Below are 23893 nucleotides of genomic sequence, written 5' to 3' on the forward strand. Positions count from 1 at the left end.
CCTGCACCATTTTATTTTTTTTTGGTGCTATGTGCTGAAAAGGCAAGTTGTTCAAATGCTCTTCAATCCTTCAGTACAGAATACCTGAAAAATTCAGGAATCTCTTCAGGAATCAGCTTTCATCCTTTGGATGGTGTAAAACCATATTTTTCCAGCTCTGCCTCGCTTCAGGGTAACCCTGACACCTGTTTACCACACTTATCTCCCACCCAGAGCAGCAGGCAGCCAAGGGGTTGTCTCTGCTGCTTTCCAAAGGGACTGTGGCCGTTGGGGTGGTGAATTCTGGGCTGTCCCAAAACTGAGACTGCAGCTCACAAAAGCCCTGAGTGAGAGGGGCTTGCCTGGTGTCATGCTGCTGGTGGGTGGCCTGTGCTACTGGAAGTCACAGCAGTGGGACAGCAGACAAAGGTGTTACATTATTTTCGTGCTATGAAATGATGCTAATTCCACTCTACACTCCCACCTCAGCATCCTGACAGTCAGAATAAACACCACTAATCCCACTGGATCCAGCCCGGCTTGGGTTGGACCAGGGCACACAACTAAATCAAACAAGGACATCATTTAGCAATTGAGCAGATGCCTTTTGGCAGCCCTTCACCTTCCCAAACCTCAGGAGAAGTGCAGCAGACCCCTTCAGTTGTTTCCTTGACACGAGGTATGATTCAGGCTCCTCACCTGTGTGAGTGGTATCCCCAGCACCCAAAGTGCAGCTGGGATGCTCTGCTCTGTATCCACCCTGCCCAGCACAGGCAGCTGCAGCTGGGCACCCACTGGGCTTGCTGTGCCAGGAGCTGGCATCTCACATCAAACATATTTTGGATAGGTGCTGTTCAGAGGCACAGCAAGCATGGACAAGGCACATCCCTGCATGGTCAGGTGCACAGAGCTGTCATTTGCTGATTAGTCCCTGTTTTATTAGTTCTGTTCAGTTTGAGCTGATGAGGGGCAGCTTTCAGTCAGTACCATCTGTCCACCTTCATGTGGGGATCAGTAAATTGCTGGGAAATGGGCCAACACTGGGTATCTACAGCCTCAAAAAAATCACAGGGCTGATTTTAGAGCAATCCTGTATTGCCATGCCCAAAGTCACAGTTCTGCACCCTTGGCTCAGCATCTCCACATCATGCTGGGGTAGCATTTTTATGAAGAAAAATCAGAAAAAAAGCAAGGCTTTGATTCTTCCTTATCTCATCATGGCCTGCAAGGAGCTCTGGTCCTTGCTGGGTCCTCTAGATGGCAATATTGGAAAGGACAGCAATTGTCCATCCCAGTGTGTCCCTGTGGGCCATGCAGAGCCCAGCCAGCTCCAGAGCATCTCCCCATGCCCTGCTGGGATCCCCACACCTCATCCCCATCCAGCACAAAGGAGAGGAGACCCTGTTCCAGCACTGACTGCTCTGACACCCTGAGCCCCTTGCAGGAGCCACCACCTCCTCAAACACCTGGGAGGGTGGAGGTGCTCACAGATATCTCCTCTGTGTCTGGTTTTCCCTTTAAGCCCAGCTGCTTGTTGGCCATTTTTTTCCCCCTTTTAAGCTTTCAGAAGGAGTTTAAGGCCAGTGGCCACAAGCAGGATGAATTTGGTCTGAGATGAGCTGCAGCCCTTGCTGGAGCTGCTGATAGATCTCAGAGCTGATTCAAACTCTCCCCCAGCTCTGAGCCCACCAGGACACCTTCCCCAGGAGCCCCCTGTGTCACATCACCTGGTACCAGGCCATTCCTAGCACTGGGCTTTGCTGACATCTGCAGCCAATCTGTGGTCATCATGGCACTTTCTCTTGTCACAACTCCACAAGAGTGTTTGTCACCAGATGTGGGGAGTTTTATGGAGGAAACTTCTTGGTGAGGTGAAGAGAGGAGATGGAGGTGGAAGTGCCTCTCAATGCCAGAGTGCCCAAATATAATCTCACAACAGTCAATTGCATAAAACTCTTTTGGCCACATGTGTCTGTGACTGGAGAATAATTGGAAGACAAGGCAAGTAATGTGGAAATGAAGAAATGGTGTCCTTGCTGACAACCCTCACAAAATCTGCCAGGCCAATGAGGGAACCCAGGGACTGGGAGTGTTTGTGTGCCCAGAGCAGGAGCAGCAGCACAAACACTGTGTGTGCCCCCTGCTCTCCACCTCCCCCATGCAGCTGGCAGTGATGTGTGTCTCATTTATCCCAAAGGCATTTGCAGCACACCTGGTGCCTTCAGCCACATCAACATCAGAGCTGTTTGCACCTTGCTGGGGACAGTCTGGCTCCAGGTGCCCTGCTCCCTGCCATGGCTGAGCAGGGAGTGACACAGTGGCTTTGATGTCCCTGGAAGCTCCTGAACCACAGAGAAGAGGAAAAGCAAAGTCTCAGGGTGCTGGCTGCTGCAGAGGTGAGGCTGTGACTGCAGAGCTCAAACCAGGGGAAGCAGAATTCCAGCCTGTCACTGCTCAGGGCTGCTGGAGGTCTGCTCTCAGAGCAGTGTGTGGGGACCAGGGGCTCTGGAGCACATTCCAGTCCTCAAACAGCCCTGTTGGATCCCAGAAACCAGAATTAAGTGGTGCAAAAACCACCCCCTCTTGATGCTTTTCCTATCTCCAGCCCTTACAGTCCCTGCACTTAGAACCTGGGTCAGAGCTACAAATCTCTTAATGAGTGCAGGAGTCCTGTAAGGTTCAGGATTCTGGGGTAGCAAAGCCTTGAATCTGTTGTCCAATATTTAGACATGTGTATATACAAAAGGATTTGTACTTTATTAATTGTCCTTTTGTAGGAAATTCCACCAGCTCTCCTCCTCCCAGGGGTGCCAGGGATGCTCCAGCCCCAAGGAGCCCATATATGGATGCAATCTCCTAACCCTGCTTGTTCCACAGTAGTGTGGTCATGGCTACTTTTAAGGATATGTGTGAACATTGCTCCCTTCCCTGTGTGCATAAGCTCCCAGGAATGTGGAAAAAGATTAAAAATGTGCATGAATTAAAGCTGTCAGCTCTGTAGAGCATGTCAGCCCCTCCACCTGCAGCAGCCAGGGTAGTTATGCCAGCCTACCCACATGGGTGCTGGGCTGGGCAGGGCAGGCACTGCAGGGCAAAGGATGCTTTGAGAATAGGAAAACACCAACTGGCTGAGCATGGAAACACTTCAAAATGTAAATGTGCCTGGGCTGAGAGCAGCAAAGATTTCTCTCTTGCCCTTCTTCCTCTCAGCACTGGTCTGAACCAAAATTCACCTTTTCTGGGTAGTAACTCCAGGGGTTTGACCTTAAAACCAGCTAAGGACGGCAGGTCTCCACATCCTCACAGCACCTTCATTCTCTGCAGAGCCTTGAAGTATCTCCTCTGCTCCCTTTGATGATGGATGGCTGAATCTGCTCTTCTGTGATACAGCTCACTCTTAGAATTCCCACAGGTACAAGAGGAAAAAGAATAAGAGATGCAGCTTTGGTTGCTTTTCCCCTTTTTTTCAGGTAGTTAATATTAATCACTGGTGCTTTGGATATGTTGTGTGAATTCTCCCAGGTTCTGAAGCTTTTGACATCTGCAATAAGAGTGAATTGGAAATGTCTGTGTATCTCAGAGACAGATGGGCCAGGTTTAATACAAATTTCTTCCCTCTCTCCATGTACTCTGCCATTAATTTTTGGCTTTGAAATAGCCCTGAGCATCATAAAGCTCTTTAGCTAGATGATGTCTGTGTGGTCTGAGGTCACTACTTGCATTGATGTCCATTTCTCAAAGTCCAAAATCAAGGATTCCTCTGATGGGACAGCTCAAGTGACACAGTTCTGCAGCTGCACAAGGTATGTCTGGGGTATGTTTTCTACTCTGCAACCCCAAACCAGTGTCTGCTGCTCACACAAAAATGTCCAAATTCTTACAAAAGGCAAACAAATTTTCCTTGTGATTGCTTTCTGCTCTGAAGGGGCTGCAGCTTTGCTGCTGAGATATTTGCTGTGGATAAAATCTCAGCTCTGCTCAGATGCCTGAGAGGGCTCAGGGCTATTGTCCTGCTAGAGAAGCCAGGCCAGTGGTGCTGTGCCACTCCTAAGCTCAGCTCCATCAGAGACCTGTTGCTTCAGCTGCAATCTGTGCTCCCGTGGCAGAGCTGAGAACAGACTGACAACAGTGTCGGGGCTGAGTGAAAGAGCTCCCTGGAAAAAATGGATCATCCTGGCTTTACAGATATTTAGTTTGAGATTCCATGGCTGGAACTTGGCTGAGTTCCTGTGCTGTAGGGAGAAGAGCCCAGCTGGGGGCCGGGCAGAGCTGCAGGATGGCACTGGGGCAGCTCTGTTTGCACATCTGCTGTGGGTACCACCATCAGAGGATGCTCTGCAGAAGGAGCATCTCCAGCACTCAGGACACTGGCTGGAGATCCTGGAGCTGCTGGAAGTCCTGGAGCAGCACAAGCAGCTCAGTTAATACCTGTGCTCCATGGCTGCCCTGCCTCTGATGCAGCAGAAGGAGCAAAGCTGAGGCTCAGTGTGTAAATATTTATAGCCAGTTACCAGGTTTCAAATTTGGCCAAGCCCTCTGTCCCTCCTGGCTCCTGCCACTTGATGTTTGTGGCTCTGAGTTGCCAAGGACACTGGCAGGGGCAGGATCCTCTCTGCAGGGAGCCAGAGGCACAGCCAGGCTCTCACTGACCCTTCTGCAGCCAGAGCTGCTGCTGCTCTGCTGCTGTTGTGCTTTGCTTTTATTTTTTTTGTTAAGTTTGGGATTGAATGTGTAAGACTTTTTTGTTTGGACTTAGATGTTTATTATAATTTTTATTTATATTATAGCCAGTTTTATAGTACTTTTAGTTAATAAGTTAAAAATGGAGATGTATTTTTTTTACAAGCCTTTTTAAGGCTAAAGTACTTCTACTTAATAAGTTAAAAATTAAGACTATTTTTTTACAAGGCTTTTTAAGGCTAAATGTTTCAATTAAGAACAGACCCCTGTATTATTTTTACTTTTAATAACTAATTATCTGTGACTTGTAATGTGCATTTTTTATTTAATTGCAAAATATTGTTTAAATTTATTAAGAAGAAAGGCAAAATTTTGTTTTAAAACTTTTATTTTGCTTTTTATATGTTGTTATACTTCAAGACTTTAAATTCTAAATTTTTTTTTATTAGGTGATAGTATACACTTTTATTTAAATTACACACTTGTGATTTTAATTTTATTATTTAATTTTGGCAGCCTTCTCCATGGCTTTAAGTTAAAAGCAGTGTTTTTTTGGGAGTTAGTGTTTAATGTTTAAAACTCCCAGTTTCCAGGGTTCCAACGTGCTGCCACATCACAGCAGCACCCACTGCACCCAGCAGCAGCTTTGGGAGGGGGGACACAAGGCACTCACAGCCCCCAAATTTGTCATCATTTTTCACTGCCCAGCTCAGGTTTGTGCGAGGGAGGTGGAAAAAAGCAGCACCCAGAGCCCTTTTTGTCTTGGGACATGCCTCTGTCACCTCTCATGGCAGAGAGCTGCTCTCCAAAAATGCAGTTTTGATGTTGTTTCATCAAAATCTAAGCAATCTGTGCACAATTTTTCCATTCTTCTTCAGATCCAGAATATCTAATGCCAAATATTATCCCCTGCCTTTGGTTCAGTTTCTTCTTCTGTTCCCAACTCTCATTTGAGCTGTTGAGGAGGGAAAAAAAAATCCAATCTGATTTTACTGAAGAGATTTATTTCAGTTTGGAAGTGGCAGAAATACAGCTTCTCTGCAGCCATGCATGTGTCTGAGATCTTTCTCTTGGGTCTCTCAGTTTGACTTCAAATCATGGTTAAATTACTTTTCTTCAGCAGAACTCAGCAAAGAAGTCAGTTCTGTCATTTTTACTTAAGAGATGATTCTCAGAAAATTTGGTTTAAACCAAAGGCAACACACCCATGCTCCCTTCATGCCAGCTGAACTGAGCCAGTTGAAATCCCATCTGACTGGAAGGAGAACAAAAGTCCAGCACAGACAAATCTCCTTCACAGCTGGGTATCAAGTCTAAAATCTTTTGTCTGAGAAAGCTGCCTGACAGCTATTTACTGCAGCTCCTTCAGCACACTGAGCTCAGGAAATTGCATTCATAATTTCCTTAGTGCCAAATGGTTTGTAATTTTCCCATGGCTATTTCTTTTTTTGTTTGTGAAACAAAGCCTCTGGAAATCTTGCACAAATTTACTCTTTGCCTAAGTATGAAGCTAACATGGAGTATATAATTTAATGGGATACCATTCCCTTGATTTGTTTGGCACAAAGTATAAAAACCCCAACCTCCTTTGTGACTAAGTTTTCCATCAATATTGTTATAATTTTAATACAGTCTCTTTTTATAACAAAGGAAAATTGATCTGATATAGAAATTCAAAATGCTCATCTAGCCAGTGCTGTTGGAAAGAAGAAGAAAGCAGAAAAGGGGGAAAAGTGTGATCTGGCTTTTCCACATCCTCATCAGTGCAGGTCTGAGCAGTAAGGATGATTTCCAGTGCCTTTGTGTGAAAGAAAAAAGACTTTGATTTATGCAGAGGCACTTGGGTGTGGTGAGCTGGAGTTCAGTTCCAGCCCTGGGACAGAGTTCATCCACAGCCTTGGACAAGTGGCTGCTTTCTTGTCCTGGTTTACAAAACTTATTTCTGGGCTAAACAGGAGAATGGGGATACAGTTCAACGTCACAAAGTCATTTCTCCACTTTGCTCCTGGTGTAACCCTGGGCACCACATGGGTTGTTTAGGTTGCTACCTTGGAGCACACCAAATTTAACCCTTTGCACAGATTCAGGTGCCATTAACTATGACATTAAATGTGATTTTCACTGGCATTAATTGTGAGTCACAGAAAATCACTATGTAGGAGCCAGCAGAGCATTTATTAAACTCCCCAGCTCGAGGCTTTGCATCCAGAGAGGCAAGGACAGGCAGGTGCTGGAGGGGCTGGGGTGGCTCTGCCCCCCATCCCAAGGACTGCAAGGTGCTGTGGCAGCACAGGAGCTTTGGGTGAGCCTGCATTTTAAACCTTCACATATCCCTAGGAAGGGAGCAAAAAATGCTATTGTGTGTCTGTGTGCACACAGGAACCTGAGGCACACTGAGCAAATCTCTCCATCCTGGTCATGCTGACAGCAGAACCAACAAGGGGCTGCAGGCACAGGGCACCACTGCTCCTTCCTGGAGCCTGTCCACAGCATTCCCTGCACCCTGGGAATTCTTTCAGGTATTGCCTCAGGGGCTGATGTGAATCAGCCCAAGTCAAGCAAGCAGTTTGTGCCACGATGAGGAATTTAATTCTGAGTTGTAACAAACAACCCAGCCCATTCTGTGCCTGCTGTCTCTCATGTTCATGGAATGATCTAATCCAGTTGTATGTGTTTCTTCATGGTCCTCAGCTTTCTAATTGATTTGATTTTAGCTGCAGACTCAAGCAAAATTAAATTTGTCATGCTTTGAAAATTTCCTCTGCTGTTAAAAAATGTATTTTACTTATGTTAAACTGTGGGTACCTCGAATGATTCCTTTCCTAGACTAAAATCTAAAGCTAAAATTAATAAAGAAGCTTAATTTTGGTCTGATGCCTGGAAACCATCTTTTCAAATCTGGGATATGAAACTCCTGGTGAGTCTCACACTAAGGAAAAAGACTAAGGTTAGGGTAATTATGTATGGTAAGATAAAGATATACATGTGTCTATAGTATATTTCATCACATATCCCTTAGCTCTGTTTGAATATATTATATTGCTATTTCTTTACCTCATTGCTATTATAAACCTTTATTAAATGTCTCTCAATAGGTATCCACCCAGGAATTGATAACTGATAAGGACCAAGAACCAAACCCTTTCTCAAATTTTATCTGTTTGGCTTATGCAAATACTCAAATATTTGATGGATTCCTGCTATTGTTTTATGTCTGGCCAAGGTGTTTTCTGGAAGGGCCAAAGTCTGGGAACACTTAAGCAAACTGTGCCCCAGCAGTTGTAGAAGTCAATGGAAATTTACTTGACTTCAGCAGAAGAGTTCTGGAGATAGCAGTAGCTGTGCAGGAGCAAAGCTGGTTTTTGGCCAGGCTGCTCCCCACTCAGTCTGTGGCTGTGCTCAGGTTAGGCAGGGCTGGCACAGACCATGAGTGGGTGTGTGGGATGCAGGGCACAGCTGGGCACTCTCAGGGCTGCCCTGTGCCAGGGATGTGGGGCCATGCCCGTGGCTGCTCCCACACCCCTGCTGTGATCCAGCAGGAAAAACACCAGGAGCCAGCACATGAATGTGGGTGGAAATGCTGAAGTTCAAATGACCATAGAGCAGAAAACCTCAATCCCTACCCTTGGCAGAAAACCTGGCATGTTTGAATAGCCCCTTGCAGATAGACAGCTGTGACTGCTGCCAGCACGCCTTGAAAACTTAAATTGTTGCTGGAAACCTTCATTTCTCTTGCCTTTTCCAAATGTAGCCTTGCTACAGTCAACAGATGGGTCCATTCCTGCAGGGCTCTGGTGCATCATCTTTTATAAATGGGAGTCACCTTTGTAATTTTCCATGCACAGAAGGAGCAGCTTGTCCTGGGAGAAGCATTTTGGACTCTGCCAGAGGACGCCAAGAGGGCTGACACGGCTGCTCCTCTTAATCTGATAGCTGAGCCATCCCTGCAGCTGCTTTTTAAAGGTGGGAACAATCTTTAGCTAGATCCCTTCTCCATGTGCAAGTTCTGGTGTCACTCAGGAAAATCTGAGTAGCAGTGATGTCACAAATAACACAGCCACTGTAATTACTCATGGGCTTATTCACTGCAGGCTCCCAGCAGGTGATTGTCCATCTTTTGGAAATCTCCTTTGATCTGTTGATCCAGGTTTGCTGATGGTATCTTAGGGCTATGCTACAGAAATATTTTGACATTAAATTGGGGAAAGCTGAGTAGTCTTGTGCATGTCACCTAATACAATCATAATCCTTTTTTTTGTGGCTTGCTGTTTTGCTCACTAAATTAAAAGAATCACAGAATCATAAAGACTGCAAAAAGCTTGTATTGAGTCCCACATTAACCCAGCATTGCCAATCCCAGCTCTAAACCATGTCTCTGAGAACCACATCTATATGGTTTTTGAGCTCTCAAAGGGACAGTGGTTCCAATGTTTGACCACCCTTTGAGAGGAGAAATATTTCCTAATATCCAATCTAAACCTCCAACTTGAGTCCAGGACAACTTGGTCCTTTTCTGGTTTGCTCAACCAGGGATGAAGAGGAATCCACTGATGCCCCTCAATAGCTTCACCCTCACTCCCGTGCATGTGCATGATTCCCAAACCACACTGATGGGAAGAACTGCAGCAGAAGCACAGAGATGTCTGGTTTTTGGCAGCCTGGCTGCTCCCACTGGGGATCACAGCCCGTGGTGTGTGGCTGACAGGTTGTGATTCTCTCCTTTGCATCAGTTTGGAAAGCAGTGTGTTATGTGTTTAAACTCCATGGAAAAGGCTTTGCATCACTAATGCTTTAACCACACCATTCCAAACCTTCCATAGCCCCTCCCTTACTCCCAGAGAGTAACTCTGAAGTGTTTCAGCTTTTCCATTACTTTGCCTGCCTGGAGACTTTGTGCTGATGGCTGTGAGGAAATTAGCTGATGTCAGGTGAGTTCCAGCTGCCTGCAGGGCTGAGGCTCCATCTGGCCACCAGTTATCCCCCAGGGCAGCAGAATGGTGGGATGGTTGAGGGTGTGGAGTCTGATGGATCTCTTTCTCTGTTTTATTCTTTTTCCTCTCTCAGATCTCTTGAAATGACTCACTGTGGGGCAAGGTGTCCACCTGGGGCTGAAAACAGAAAAGGGATCAGCTTTCCAACATGCTAGTTCTCCTCTCAGCTGGGAGGCTCTGTGAGAGCCATGGGTGTTTTATATTCCAGTGGGAAAGGAACCCATCCAAAACAGGGCACGAATGACTCCTGCACAGCCAGGGGCATGGATGTCACAGGAGCAGCCTCTGCTGGGAAGGCTTCCTGCTCCCAGAGGCTGCTGAAAGCAGGTGGCTGGTGGTGAAAGGAGGATGGAGCCTGTCAATTAGGGAATTAACAGGGCAGTCACCCTGGGAGTCAGCCTGGATAGGGACTCAAGAGGGTTTGTGATGGTACCTTAAACCTAAAATAGCTGCATCACTCAGACTGCAACTTGGAAGGGGAAAAGAGCCTTTCCAGCTGTTTTGGGCTGTTGGGAGGGGAAAAGACCTTTTCCAGCTGTTTTGGACTCTTGGAAGGGGAAAAGAGCCTTCCCAGCTGTTTTGCACAAAGGGCAGAGAGAGGATAATGACTGATAATTACTTTAATGAGGGGGATTGGTGATTTTCACCTAGAGCTGAGGGAAGGGCTGGGTGGTTCGCTGGGACAGGAGGGCTCTGGAGGGTTTGTGTGTGATTATCTCTGCTGCTGTGGCTCTGTGTGGCCATGCTGTCCCACCCAGGGCAGCTCTGTGTCACACAGGGCGATTGTCACCACTGTCAGCCCTGGCTAGGGGACACCACGGGTAGGATGTGTCACACCCAGCCCCAGTTTGGAGTGTGGGAAGCAGGACAGCCAAGCCCACCCCTGGGGCACGGGAAGGGCATTCTGCATGGACTCACCCCAGGATGCACTGGCTTCCTCCCACTGCCAAATCAAACCCCACAGTGTGGGAGGGTTCCCCTTTTGTGGCTGCAGAGGGATTTAGTGGAATCAGCACAGAGATCCACAGGATGAATCAAAACACATCTTTTTCTCTATTGCTGCAGAGGATTCCTGCTCTGGGGTGAGCCCTTGGTTTTGGGGGTGTCCTGCCCTTGGGGTTTCTTGGAGAGCACTTGGCTGTAGAGCAGCCTCCCCACACCCTCTGCAAGCTCTACCATCTCCAAATAAAGTTTCCTAGCAGTTAGATTTGAGTGAGTAATTCAACCAACTCAGTTTTAAGTGCTTCTGCTTATAGTTCATTTTGTTTGGATAACTAGTCAGGGATGTATTGGATCATTGGAGTCCTTTTCTTTAGATTTATTTACTGTGTTTGCCAAAAATCAATTTGCAGGGTAATTGATTATCTTCCTTAGCAAGCACTGGTGGTAGCAGGGGATTGACTCAGAGTTGACTCAGTCCTTTGCAATGAGTTGTGTCATTCTTGCACTTTATTCTTGTTTAATCCAGTGTTTTGGCAGAGATTTTTATAGTGCTCTACCATATCTGTAATGTGGCAGTGCCCCAGTGCCTGTTCCTTGACTCTTGCTATGTGCTGTGCTTGCTCTCTAAATCATCCAGTGCTCTTTTCCAAACAGAATAAAGCTGCTGCTGTGATAAGTGCAAGCTTTGGAGTGCTTAAATTCTTCTCTGTCAGGTATACTGGTCATTTTAAGGTCTGATTTAAGGTCTGGTCCTGCACACACTCACTTTCTGGCAGGAGCAGCCACACTGAAGATGGGATAAAGCACTTGCTCTGTGCCACGTGCCTTTGCAGACCTTTATTCTGCTTTTTTTTCTGGATGTGGCACTGTGCACATGGGGATGGGAGGTGAATCCAGCAGGGACCTAGAGGATGCAGCAATTGCAGGATGAGGCCTTGAGCTGCAACACAATGAGAACAATGAATTACTCAAATAACAGCCTGCTCTGCTGTAACCAGTGAGAGTCACATTAAATAAATTAATTTATTATTTAGCTGCTACTTATTAAACTGACAGACGTGCTGCCTAGGAGTTGCTTTTGATGGTGTTTAGGATTTGGCCATGAAATCTCAAATTTGTGTTGTATGTGGAAGGCATCTAATACTTTAAATAAGAGGCAGAGGCTCTTGGTAGCAGCCTGATGACATTCCCTGCAGCTGGGCTGCTTGCTGGGCTGCAGGTGCCTGCTGTCAGGCATTTATCAGAGCACTTCTGCTTCTCCAGGATGGAGAATCTTCCAAGATGCAACTGCAGAGGTGCAGGATTAGTCCCCAAATACTCCTGTGAGGTCCCTGGTGAAGGGGCTCCATCAGCACAGACACCCCTGGAGCAGTGCCCTTCCCTCTCCTCTCTCCTCTCTCCTATTTCTATTTATGGCCAGAGGCAGGAGAATTTCTTTTGAAAGAAAAAGCCCCACAGGAGCTGCTGCAGTGTATTTTTTCCTGGTGATGTTCTCCTGCAGTTGTGCAGCACCTGGCTTATCTTTGTATCCTCACACTCTGAACTCTGGTTTCTCCTGGAGCTCTTGGCTTGATTTATGAAACTGGGAATGCTGTGCCTGAATGTCCCATCCTGGATGGGTCTCATCTCTGCTGCTTCTCATGAATATTAGAGCTCTGCAGCTGCAAATATATAGCAAACACCACACCTTAGTGGCAGGGGGCTCTGCTAATGTTCTTGTAAGTCTGATGGCTCATTGCAGCTATTACAGAAAATTCCAGCTAACAGTGAGTAAGCTTTATGCTTGCTGGGAGAGCTGTTGGAAAAATTAGCTGGAAATGGGTATTTGGATTCCTTTGAAAATCAAGTGTAAACTTCAGTCCGTGGTGATAAATGATGTTGGTGTTTCACATCTGTGTTTTATGCATGCCTGAAGTTGTTTCTGGCAAGTGGTGTTGGTCTGAGCCTTGAAGCTCAAGGCAGCCCAGTGTTCTTGTCCCTGCTAGGGGTGTTGTTAATATGGATGATGCAGTGTTGGAGGAATCTGTGGGACTTACCTGTTGAATGAACAGAGACACAGGAAAATATGAATGTTTTTATAAAGAGAGTGTATTTGCTCTTACACAATGTTTGTGTTTTACTAACAAAGAGAAATTCCTTGGCCCAAGTATAATGGTCTGCTTTCCAGGGATGCAGATGCTGTGTCCAGGACACCTACCAGCCTCTCCTGCCATCAGTCAGGAGCTCTGTGGTGACTCTCCAAGGCACCACAAAAGCCTTTTTGTAGAGCAAGAGCTCCAAGACCAGCACCTCTTGTTACAAAACAATCTTAGTTATTTGCTGGGCCATGTATCCAACAGCAGATGAATGGAAGAAAGTGGGATAAGGTCAGAAGAATATAAAAAAAATAAGGGATGGAGAAAGGGAGGAAAGAAAACAAATGTGAGTGTTGTGAGATTTTTCTGGTGTGGTGCAGCACAGGCAGGCAGATTTATTTAAAATAGGAATGAATTGCTGCCTGACAGTACTTTTTTCACGTCTGCTTTGAAGAAAATGCTCCTCTTTTGGCATAATTTTCTCTGTGCTCTCTTCAGCTGGGTCCCCTCCCTCCCTGTGACTTCTCACTTGAAATGCATCCCTGCAGCTCCCTTTGTGTCCTGCAAACCCTGTTCTGAACCTGAACGTGATAACTGAGCTTCCAGGAAAGGCTTTAGCACTGGGAGAGGGTCTTTAGGACAGGACCCTGGTGAGGCATCCTCCTGCAAAGACTTTGTTCCTCATTTTCCTTGTCTGGGAGTGCAGCTTTTTTGGGCACTTTTTGGGGCAGAGAGGCTGTTCCAGCCTGCTGCCCCCCACGGCTCCAGTGACAGCGCTGTGTTGTGGGGACCCTGGGAACAAAGTGCAGTCACAGGCTGGGCTTTCCCCCCGTGGATGCTGCACTGACCCTGGGAGGAGCTCTGGGTTGGGCTGGACTAACTTTTTTTTTTTTTTTTTTTTTTTTTTTTTTTGCCGTGCACCTCCCTGCTATAAGTGTGGGCGCCGCGTCTCTCCCGCTGGACATCCCGGCCCAAAGCGCTGCCGTGCCCGTCCCAGCGCTCCTCCATCCCTGCAGCTCCCGGGCTCTCCTGCAGACAGTGAGCACAGCCCCCTGTGGCCCTCCTCTTCCTCCCTCTTTCGCCCTCCTTCCACCTCTTTGCCCCCTTCTTCCCCCCTTTCCCCACTTTTCCCCTCCTTTTCTCCCCTTTCCCCCCCTCTTTCCTCTCTTTCCTCCCCTTTCCCCCCTTTTCCCCCCTTTTCCCCATTTTTCCCTCCTTTTCTCCTCTTTCCCCCTCTTTCCTCCCCCTTTTCTCCCTTTCCCCCCTTTTCCCCCCTTTTCCCCCCTTTTCCGCCTCTTTTCCCCCCCTTTTTCTCCCTTTTCCCCCTCTTTCCCCTCTCTCCCTCTCCCTCCCTCTTTCCCCTCTCTCCCTCCCGAGCATCCTCTCATCCGGCAGGGCACGGAGACTTTCAGCATCCCACCCTTCCCATACATTTGAATATTCAGATTTCATTGCTGCTTCTCTCTGCCTTGTGGTTGCTCTGAAGGGTTTGTGAGAGCAGGGATGGGGATTGGGGAGCCTGTGAGTGTGGAATGTACTTCTGAAACAATCTCCAGCCAGCAACTTCTCCATGGCTCACAGAGTTAACCTCAGGAACTGCTTGTTTTGGAAATGGGATTTATCTGCATTCTTGCTCCTGATTTCTCTTGCATCCTCTTTTTCTGATGTGCATGTTTCCCCCTGGAAGGTGGTTGCTTTGAAACACTGGGGTATAAATCCAACTTTTCTCTTTGCTTTCAAGTTGAACTGGTGCTTAGGGAGCATTTGCAGTGGTCCTGAGCTGTGTAAGAGCTGTCAGCTCTGTGCTTTCCTGGGCAGGTGATCAGATGTGCCTCTTTGAAACTTTTAATGAGTGCTGGGGAGGAAATAACTAAAGCAGAGGCTGTTTTGTGGGCTCTCAGGTGATGTGAGGAGCAATCCTGGGAGCAGGCTGGCAGTAAGAGAGTTGGGGAATATGGAAATGCAAGTTTTACCTAATAATTATCATGCTTTCCTCTTTCTTTGTTTATTATGGAATACCAGGCAGTTGCAGAGTTCCTGCAGCTGCACCCATGTGGATGCAAACACCTTTAGCTTTGTACAAATGCTGCACCTCTGTATCAATACAGATTTGGGAAGTCACTTGCATCAGTGAAGTTGTATTTGCCCATATTTGTGTTTGTAAGATGGGTGTTTCTGTCATTAATCTTTTCTTTAGTAATTGGTCAAAAGATAAGTTAATGAATGGGATTTGAGTCCAGTTCATGTTGTGTAAGCAGGAGTCTGTCTGTGGTTGAGAATAGGATGTTATTATTTTTTAAACTACTGAAATCTAGCACGTGGAATGGGGAAAATTATAAAAACAATGCACTTACCAAATAGCCTATTACCCTGTTTTGAGAGGAAGAGTGATTTTTTTAAAAACAACAACAAAAAAACTTCCAAAAGGAAACTGATTAAATGCCTAAGTCATGATGTACAAAACAAATAGCTGATCAAGCAACCAAATATGGCTTTGAAACTTCAACTTTCTTTTGTAATGATAAAAGCACCCACATACTTTAGTGACAACACCCTTTCCTTTCTCCCAAACACAGCATTCTTGAATATAAACCAGTTCCTAATTTTTCCTTAAGGGGTTCAGTATATAAAAATTCCTTCTTGACTAATACCTGAGAGAAAAATGTGGGTAGGTGTTTCAGAGCTGGCACCACAAGTGCAGAAAACCCCAAACCCCTCCAGATCTCAGTGCAGCAGAAAGCCAGTTGCTCAGATTTTGGACTGTGGCTCTGAGGAACAAGTTCAGGGCTGGGATTTTACAGCTGGTTTCTGACATTCACTGCTCTTCAGGAATTTTGGCTGGGGAAGGTTTTTAGGATTGGGTCCTTGAACTGTTTCTAACAGAAGTTTTTCCCCCTGTGAGCTATGGCTTGTCTCCCTGTATGCTGGTATAATTCTCTGCTTGGATGTAAACAGTGGCAGCTGCTCAAAGGGAGGCAATGTTTAGGGTACTCCAACACTTGAAAATAAACACTCTCCTGCCTCTCTGGGCTGGCCTTTATTTCGGAAGCAGCTTTTCCATTGGACTGTACCCTGGATGGAAAATCCAGATATATGGCAGGAAGCAGCTGGGGGAGCCTGGTCAGGTCCCTGTTCATGTCCATGGATGGGGGAGTGGTGCTATGGGATGCATTTAATCTGAAATCTAAATCCTTTCACGTGAATATGGCTTGCAGTCCACACCCACTGCACTAGGATGCAACAAAAGCTTTAATGAACTGACCTCCTTGCCCCCAAGAAGCAACTTCCTTCCTTACAAACAGAATAGTTTGGTTGGAAGTGAGCTTTAAAGGCCACTTAGTCCACAGGGACTTCTTCATCTAGGGCTCTGAGCAACCTGGCCATGAACACTTCCAGGGATGGGGCATCCACCACCTCCCTGGGCATCTGTGCCAGTGTCTTACTGGTTTTCCCGGTGTAAAAACCTCCTTCCTTGTATCTAGTCTACATCTAACCTGTTTCAGTTCAAAACCTTTGCCCTTGTCCTCCTGCAGTGAGCTCTGATAAAGTTTGCTCCCATCTGTCTTGTGAGCCCCCTTGAAGTGCTGAAATCCCATATAGCAATAAGGCTTTCCCAGAGCCTTCTCCTCTTCAGGCTGAGCAATCCAAAGGAGAGATGCTCCATCCCCCAGGGCACATCATCCTTTTCTCCTCTGGACTGACTCCAGCAGCTCCCTGTCCTCCCTGTGCTGGGACCCAGGGCAGCTGCAGCTCTGCAGGTCTCACAAAATGGGGCAGAGGCAGATGCCAGCCAGGAATAATACTGTCCCCTCATCAACAGCCTGTGTGAATCCTGTTCTTTTAAGTTTATTCACCATCACTGGGGGATTTAGGTGGAAAATTCCTCTGATCTTTGCTGATGAGACAAGCATCACCCCAGCCTGTGTTTAACATTTCCTTTTTTGTGGTCTGCTTAGTCCTGAAGTCCCAGTGGCATTAAATGCAGCAAGAAAAGCCTCACCACCAGCAAGGTGCAAAGTTTGCTCAGGCTTTGGATTGGTTTTGATTTGATTGCTCCTAAATCAGAGCAGCTCCCTGGAGAGCCATGGGCAGGCTCTGGGGCTGTGACCCCACAAGGGTCACACAGAGATGCAGATGAGAGAGCTGAGCCAAGCAGCCACTGCCTGCCTGTCACCCTCATGGTCCCCAGCCACTGTCACCTTGTGCCCTGCTGGCAGGAGAGCAAAGGTAGCAAAGCTGAGATTTCAGATTCAATTCTATAGCTTCAGCAGGGTGGACTCACTTTTACCAGAAAAGGTAATGGAAATCATGTCTATGCAATGAACCTTCCCAGAACTGACCTGTGATTTCATTTAAAAAAATTCATTGTAAGTCAAAATACTGCAGCTTGATTCTCTAGGATCTCTTTTTATTTCATTTCTCTGTAACAGAAATGCAGACAGGGAAAGCAACAAAGCAGAAATGTCTGAGATCAGCCATTTCATGTCTGATTTTGGCACAGGGAGTGTTGGAGGAAGAAAGAGACCTCATATTTCACTTAGATACTCTGTTTGGAGAGAAGTTTCAAGCAGATGGCTCTTGTGACACTGGGACTCTAAAGAATTAAATGTTATTTAGATAAATGCATTTTTACTTCTGTAGTGTGGTTTTGGAAGGACTGTGCCATGTGAAGAACTGGCTTCAGTTCTTTTCTCCTTGGGCCCAGTAAAAACCCTGTTTCCAGCCACTTGCCCTGGGTGTAGGTCCAAGGGATTGGGGTTTCCCTGGGGTTCAGAGACAGGACACAGCCCAGCTTGTTCCTCTCCCCAGTGTGCTTAAACTGGGACTTCCTGCAGCTGAGCAGCCCAGAGCTAGCTCTGGGAATATCACCCCAGGTGGTTTCTGGAGGAATGAATTGAAGCCAAGAGGTTGAGGCTGGTGTATGATGAGCATTTTCTCTGCAAAACCTCCCCAGGCCTGTAGGCAAAACTCTCCTACCAGAAATGGTTCATTTTAGTGCTCTGAGTGCTTCCTGCAAAGGCTTTGCTCTGCTCCAAGCTGCTGTTGGAAAGCCACAGAAAAACCCTTGATGGGGCTGTGCTTGCCCTCCCTGCAGCACAGTGAGGCAGGAGCTGGCCCTGGATAATTCCAGAGTGATTCAGGGTTGGGTAGTGCCAATAGTGCTGCCAGAGCAAATCCCTCCTCTCAGAGCAGCAGATTGTGGCATTTTCTGTGGGACAAAGGGATTGATGGATGGATGGATGGATGGATGGATGGATGGATGGATGGATGGATGGATGCTTCTCTTCTGCCTCTCCAGCTTCATCAGAATAGATGGGAAATGGGGTTTGTGTCCTATGGCAAGCCAGGGCTAAAATTGCACTTAAGGCTTTGCAGAAAATCAAAGTAGGGCAAGGATTGCATTACAGCCATGCTGGAATGGTACAGACAGGATTGGAAGCACTCTTTCAAAAAAGGCTGAGCTAGAGTTCCCTGAAGAAGTTGGAGAGCTAGGGCAGGGTTCCTGGCAGTTCCTGGAGCTGCAATCCAGGGTGGCAGGGCAGCTATTTTGCCTGGAAACTTTCAGGCAGAGTTACAATTTTGGTTTGGATGCTGTTACAGAGTTGCATTATTTTTGTAAATAAGAAATTCAAACCCTCCTGACTTTGGATTGATGTTTTTAGAAGAGCCACTTGTTCCACAGATGTGCCTCATCATTTTTCTGCTCCTTGAGCTGACCCCAGTGATTTGGTGTTATTTGGGATGCATCCCTCCTGCAGAGCTGTCTGGGGTGTGAGCTGGCAGCCAAGGGCCAGGAGCTGAGGGATTGAAAGTGGTGGGACAGGGCTGCATTTGTGACCTGTTGGGGTCAAATATAAAATGCCACTTGTCACATTTAATGAAGAACAGGGGAAAACTATTCCTGCTGGGAAGAAGCACTGCAGGGCAGCTTTTTGGCTTCCTTGTTTCTAATCCTTTTCCACCCCTTGAAAGGGGAAATGAGTAGAATGGAAAAGAGGAAACTAAAATCTGCCTCACAAGAGGCTGTCTAACAGGCATAGCTCAAGTTTTAATAGTTTGGATCAAAATGTTTCAGAGCCAATTTACCTGGTGAACTGCAGAGCTATGGTGAAATGAATCTGTTCTTCTGCTTTTATTGTGATGTGGATGGGGAGGAAAATAACAGGAAAAATAGCTAAAATGACTGAATGGAATAGAAAACTTTCTCTGCTAGAAGTCCTCCCAGTTGTCTTCAAGACATCAAGAAGGTCTTGATGAAGGAGGTCTTCAAGAAGGTCTTCAAGACCTTCATGCTTTATGAAGCTTTGACATGGACACTGGCTGGTTCCAGTGGTGTCTGTCTGCTGAAATGATGGGTTTAAAAAGACCCCTGTTCACAAGAAATTGTGTGTGCTTCATATTACAAGGGACTCCTGCAGGGAGGCACAGTTGGTACAGGGGTTTATAATCCACCTATTTTGCTTCAGGGTCCCTTGAGCACTGCAGCAGCTGTCCCAGAGTGTGAGGGTTCTTGTGTTACACCAGCTCTCAGCTGCAGAGGAGTTCAGAGCTTCTGGCAGAGCAAGAATTGCTCTTGCTGTTTTGCTTGGACTGAGCAAAAAATCCACTCAACCCTCCAAAGCTCTCTCATATGAACCAGAGTGCTGGACATGCCTTTCTTCTTGTGCTAAGAAAAACAGAAATGGTTCATCACACTAAAGCCATGGCTGGTCCAGCCCACAGTGGTTGTTAGTTGACTTTCCTGCAGGGAGTTGGCTCCCAGCTCTCCCTCAAAGCCTTCATATGGGAATATTCAGTTTTCATCTGCTTCCAGTGGTCTCTGACCAAAGATCCCCTTAACCATGCCACTATCCTAAATACAGCCCCCACACTGCTGGAGGATGCTGGGGTGGGAGAAAATAATGTCCTTTCTTTTAAAGAAATGCCCCAAGATGTGGGAACCATCTGGACTTGGCAGGCTGCTCCCAAAGCATTTGCTGTTTGTTTACCTTGGGACTGGCTGCCCCTGGCAGTTGTTACCATCAGCCTTTCTTATCTGTTCTTTTCTATAATAAACACTGGAGCAAAGGTTTGGAATTAGTCACTTCTGAGGCACTGCCTGCCTCCCTTCCCAGCTTCTGTCTTAGAGTCTCATTTTTGGACTCTTGAGCCTTTTCCATTTCATTCTGTGCCTCTTGGTTTTCCCCTTTTCTCCTTGCACTGAGATAGCAAAGAGCTCTTTAAAATTCCTGGTAGGTGTGTCATCCCAGGGCTGCACATCCCAGGAAACTGCTGCCTTGGGACAGCTGTGTGCACTCACAATGCTCTTGCTGTGTGCTACAGAGATTTTTCCAGCTTGACTCACCTCACCCAGTGGATGAGTTTGATGAGTTTCTGACTGATGCCTGTTCAGTTGAAGATCCCACAGATGCAGTGTCAGGATCCTGAGAGCATTCCAGGGGCCTGGCTCCATGTCCTGCTCTTTGGTACAGCATTAACCACAGGGCAGTCAGTGGTCTGAGGGAATGCAAACACAGACCTCCAGAACACAGGTGTGTGGTCCTGATTGAGTAATTTGAGATTGAGTGGCTTTGCTTCCATTTAGAAATTCCCTGGAGATCTCTAAACATTGTCCTTATGTGATCTTGCTTCTGACAGTACTGGAGAGGCACTAATGAACCTCCCAGCGTGCAAGGATTTCCCTCTCTCTGTCTGGTCTCATCTAATTTTAAAAATACACACAGCTAGATATTTCACTCCACAGAAGCAAATACACTTTCCTGTCTACTCTTGCTCTGCCCACTGAAAGCCAGTCATGCTTCCCCAGGAAACAGCCTGCCAGGTGAATGCCACTTGATGTCTAATTTATTTCAGTGCTGCCTCTGGAAATGGCCAGGGTTCCAGAGTGGGATCAGGATTGGAGAGCAGCCCATGTTCACCTCACAGCAGCACAAGGACACCCAGTGGGAATGCAAATCTGTCAAATTCTGTCTGGATTTTCTTTGGTGGATGCTAAAACATGTCATCCACGCCTTGTCACAATATTCCCTTCTCTCTTAGCCATTATCACCTTAATGATTTATAGCCAAAGGTGGAAACTTCAACACTGGATCTGTCCCTGGACTAGAGTGGGTTTCTTGCAGTGGGTGAGGGACACACCATTCCTGTTTGGGGAAAGATATGCTGATTTTTGGCTGGAGAGGATTGCAAACAGCATCCCTGTGCTGGGGAGGCTGTAACACTTGTTTGGGGGGGCAGGGGGCTGCCATAAAGGCTCACCTGTGGTGTGTGTGAGTGAAAGCAGTGCCTCACACCTCCTCTGCTCAGTTCCATGTCGAAGCAGCTCTCCCCTTTCCCTCTGCCATCTCCAGAGCTCTGCTGTGAGCACGTCCTGCCCTCCCAGCCTGTCCCACTGCTCTGGTGCAGGGAAGTTCTGTGTGCTCCACCAGACACTGAACCAAACAACCAATACATCTCTTATAAACCGAGGAGTAACTTGTTTTGGTTACCAGGGAGGTTGCCAAGTGCAAATCCAACCTGAAATAGGGATGAGCTCATCCCTGGAGCAGGGGCGGTGCCTGAGCCGGAGCAGCCGCACGGAAAGGGAGCCAGGGGCAGGAATGCTGATGGAAAGAGAGCCAGGGGCAGGAATGCTGATGGAAAGGGAGCCAGGGGCAGGAATGCTGATGGAAAGGGAGCCAGGGGCAGAAATGCTGGTGGAAAGAGAGCCAGGGGCAGGAATGCTGGTGGAAAGGGAGCCAGGGGCAGGAATGCTGATGGAAAGAGAGCCAGGGGCAGGAATGCTGATGGAAAGGGAGCCAGGGGCAGGAATGCTGATGGAAAGAGAGCCAGGGGCAGGAATGCTGATGGAAAGGGAGCCAGGGGCAGGAATGCTGATGGAAAGAGAGCCAGGGGCAGGAATACTGGTGGAAAGGGAGCCAGGGGCAGGAATGCTGATGGAAAGAGAGCCAGGGGCAGGAATGCTGATGGAAAGAGAGCCAGGGGCAGGAATGCTGGTGGAAAGGGAGCCAGGGGCAGAAATATGGGTGAAATGGGTGGAAAGGGAGCCAGGGGCAGGAATGCTGGTGGAATGGGTGGAAAGGGAGCCAGGGGCAGGAATGCTGTCTGCCCCACCAACACTGGATGCTCTGGGAGCTGTTCTGCCAAACAGCCTTTGCCTTGTAAACGAGATCCTGCAGGGGATGGTGTGTGAGGCTGCCTGCTGAGACAGGGATTTACAGTTCCTGGAAGTAAGGCAGTGATATTCCTCGTGGGACTGTGGGCTGGAGAGCCTTGGGGTGGGTTCAGATGCTGCAAGGGTGGCCTTCTCTGCCATCCCCCCATCCTGGAAACTTATCCCTGTGACAGGATTGTGGGGAAACTGAGATGCTTGACTTGTAGGTAAGGGTGGGTTCTGAGCAGCTGGTGGAGCAGGACAACTGACAGGCCAAGCCTCTCCCTGCTGCTGCTCCAGGGGCTGGAGCAAGGGCTTGGAAAAACCTCACCCTCTTCTGAAATGTACCTGGGGCAGGAGGTTGAAAATTTGGACTCTAGCATTATTTTGCCCTGAAGTGACCCCAGTTTAAGCAGGTCAGGGCTGGAGTTTTGGAGGCACCTCCTGCCAGGGCACTGTGGAGCAGAGGTGCCATTTCTGAGGTGATGGAGGCTGGGGCTCTCGTGGAGTGCCAGCTGTGCCTGAGAGAGGCAGGATAAGGAGGCTGTGCTGCACTCAGTCTCCTGGCAGCCCAGGAAGGGCTTTGTATCCTCCTGCACCTTTCTCTGCTGGGACAGAGATGTTTCCACATGCACTTCATTCAATGGAGCTGCATCTTCTGAAGAAGTACAATTTTTAACTCTAAAGCTCTGTCTGTAGCAGGGAGTACTGCTGCAGGGGGAGGCTGACAAAGCTGTGGCAGTGGTCTCTGCTTGGGTTTTGGTCCCCTTTGCTGAATTATCAAAGACATGAAGTTGTGTAGAAATACTTGAGAACATCACCTGGAAGCTGTCTTGATGAAACAATGCATGAGCCCCTTACCACTGATGGATTTCAGCAAATCTTTTAAGACATAATTACTAATGAATGAAAACAGGGAACAATTATCAACAGCACAAAAGCAAATGAAAGCTGAGCCCTGAAAAGTGATTTGTGAACCCACTCACATGATGAAAAAACGTGATCCTTTCTTTGGATTAACTTCACAGCTTTCTGAAACAAGGAATGGAGGTTGCATCTATAAAAAGAGATTGGTTTCAGCAGGGGTATTTTGTATTTTGGAAGTCTTTTATTACAATTTTGCAATCATGAGAGATCTGTAAATTATGTATTCTTACAAGTCCCTTCCAGGGCTGTGGGTGGATTTTTTCCAGCTCCTTTCTGCAGCCATGTGGGAGATGCTTTGGTGACATGACCAAGCCCCTCAGCATCACAGGCAGCTCTCAGTGCCACCAGTGCATTCAGCCATCAGCTTCTGGGACAGGCTTCAGGAAAGCCTGGTTCTTGGAGCAGCCTGGCATTTGGAAGGCTTACAGCTGAGTGAGATGTGGGTGAGACAGATATGAATTCACCTTTTATAGCTGCAAGGTGGCAGAGCTCTGGTGTGCCTGGGCTGAGTCTGTGTGAGCCTGCAGCACAGCACAGCCCTGCCCCAGCCACTGGGACACCAAACTGCCATAACTGAGCTGGGCAGGGTGCTGAAATACTTTTAAAAAAAAATGCCACGTGGAGCATTTTATCTTCTGCTTTCAGCATCTCTGTGGAGATGAGGCACTGCTTGTCTGGTGTGAATTGTTTGCATGCAGTGAGGGACATTCCTTTGTGCCACCTCTCTTCTGTGGGGTGCAGCACATCTGGGAGCAGGACAGGCATCTCTGCAGGTCTTCCCTGTGCCAGGAAAATTAATCCACAAACACCCGAGGTTTGTGTCCAAAAAGGAGACAGAAGAGTCCTTTTTGCTTTATTCGAATAAAGGGAGAGGCCATGGGGCATTCCCCTGGGATCTCTCAAATTTTTGGAGGATGCAGCCTCCTTTTATCCCAATTTCCCAGCTGCTTTTCCCTCTCTCTTTCCTCATTAGCTGAGGTACTTGAGAGGTACAGAGTTCCCAGAATGCCTGGTACCTGAGATTCCCCTCTAACGTATAACCCTCCCTTTTAATTTTTAATTCTTATACAATTCATAGTTTTACCCCGTCTTCTTTAATCTCCCAATATCCAATTTCATTTATCAGTGAACCTACAGCTTTTTTG

At 47.3% G+C, this 23893-nt stretch overlaps 1 protein-coding gene across 2 annotated transcripts in view; it reads left to right on the plus strand.

Moving 5' to 3' along the window:
* Positions 1 to 13585: 13585 nt before the first annotated feature.
* FHL1 (four and a half LIM domains 1) overlaps positions 13586 to 23893 on the plus strand; it is a 29836-nt gene continuing 19528 nt past the window's right edge. The window contains exon 1 of one of the 2 annotated variants that reach the window (XM_056491758.1): positions 13586 to 13705. The gene's annotated coding sequence lies outside the window, so the exon portion shown is untranslated. The remainder of the gene's footprint in view (positions 13706 to 23893) is intronic. The other variant, XM_056491759.1, reaches the window with a different exon arrangement.

Source organism: Oenanthe melanoleuca, chromosome 4A (genome assembly GCF_029582105.1).
Source record: "Oenanthe melanoleuca isolate GR-GAL-2019-014 chromosome 4A, OMel1.0, whole genome shotgun sequence".
Classification (NCBI taxonomy): domain Eukaryota; kingdom Metazoa; phylum Chordata; class Aves; order Passeriformes; family Muscicapidae; genus Oenanthe; species Oenanthe melanoleuca.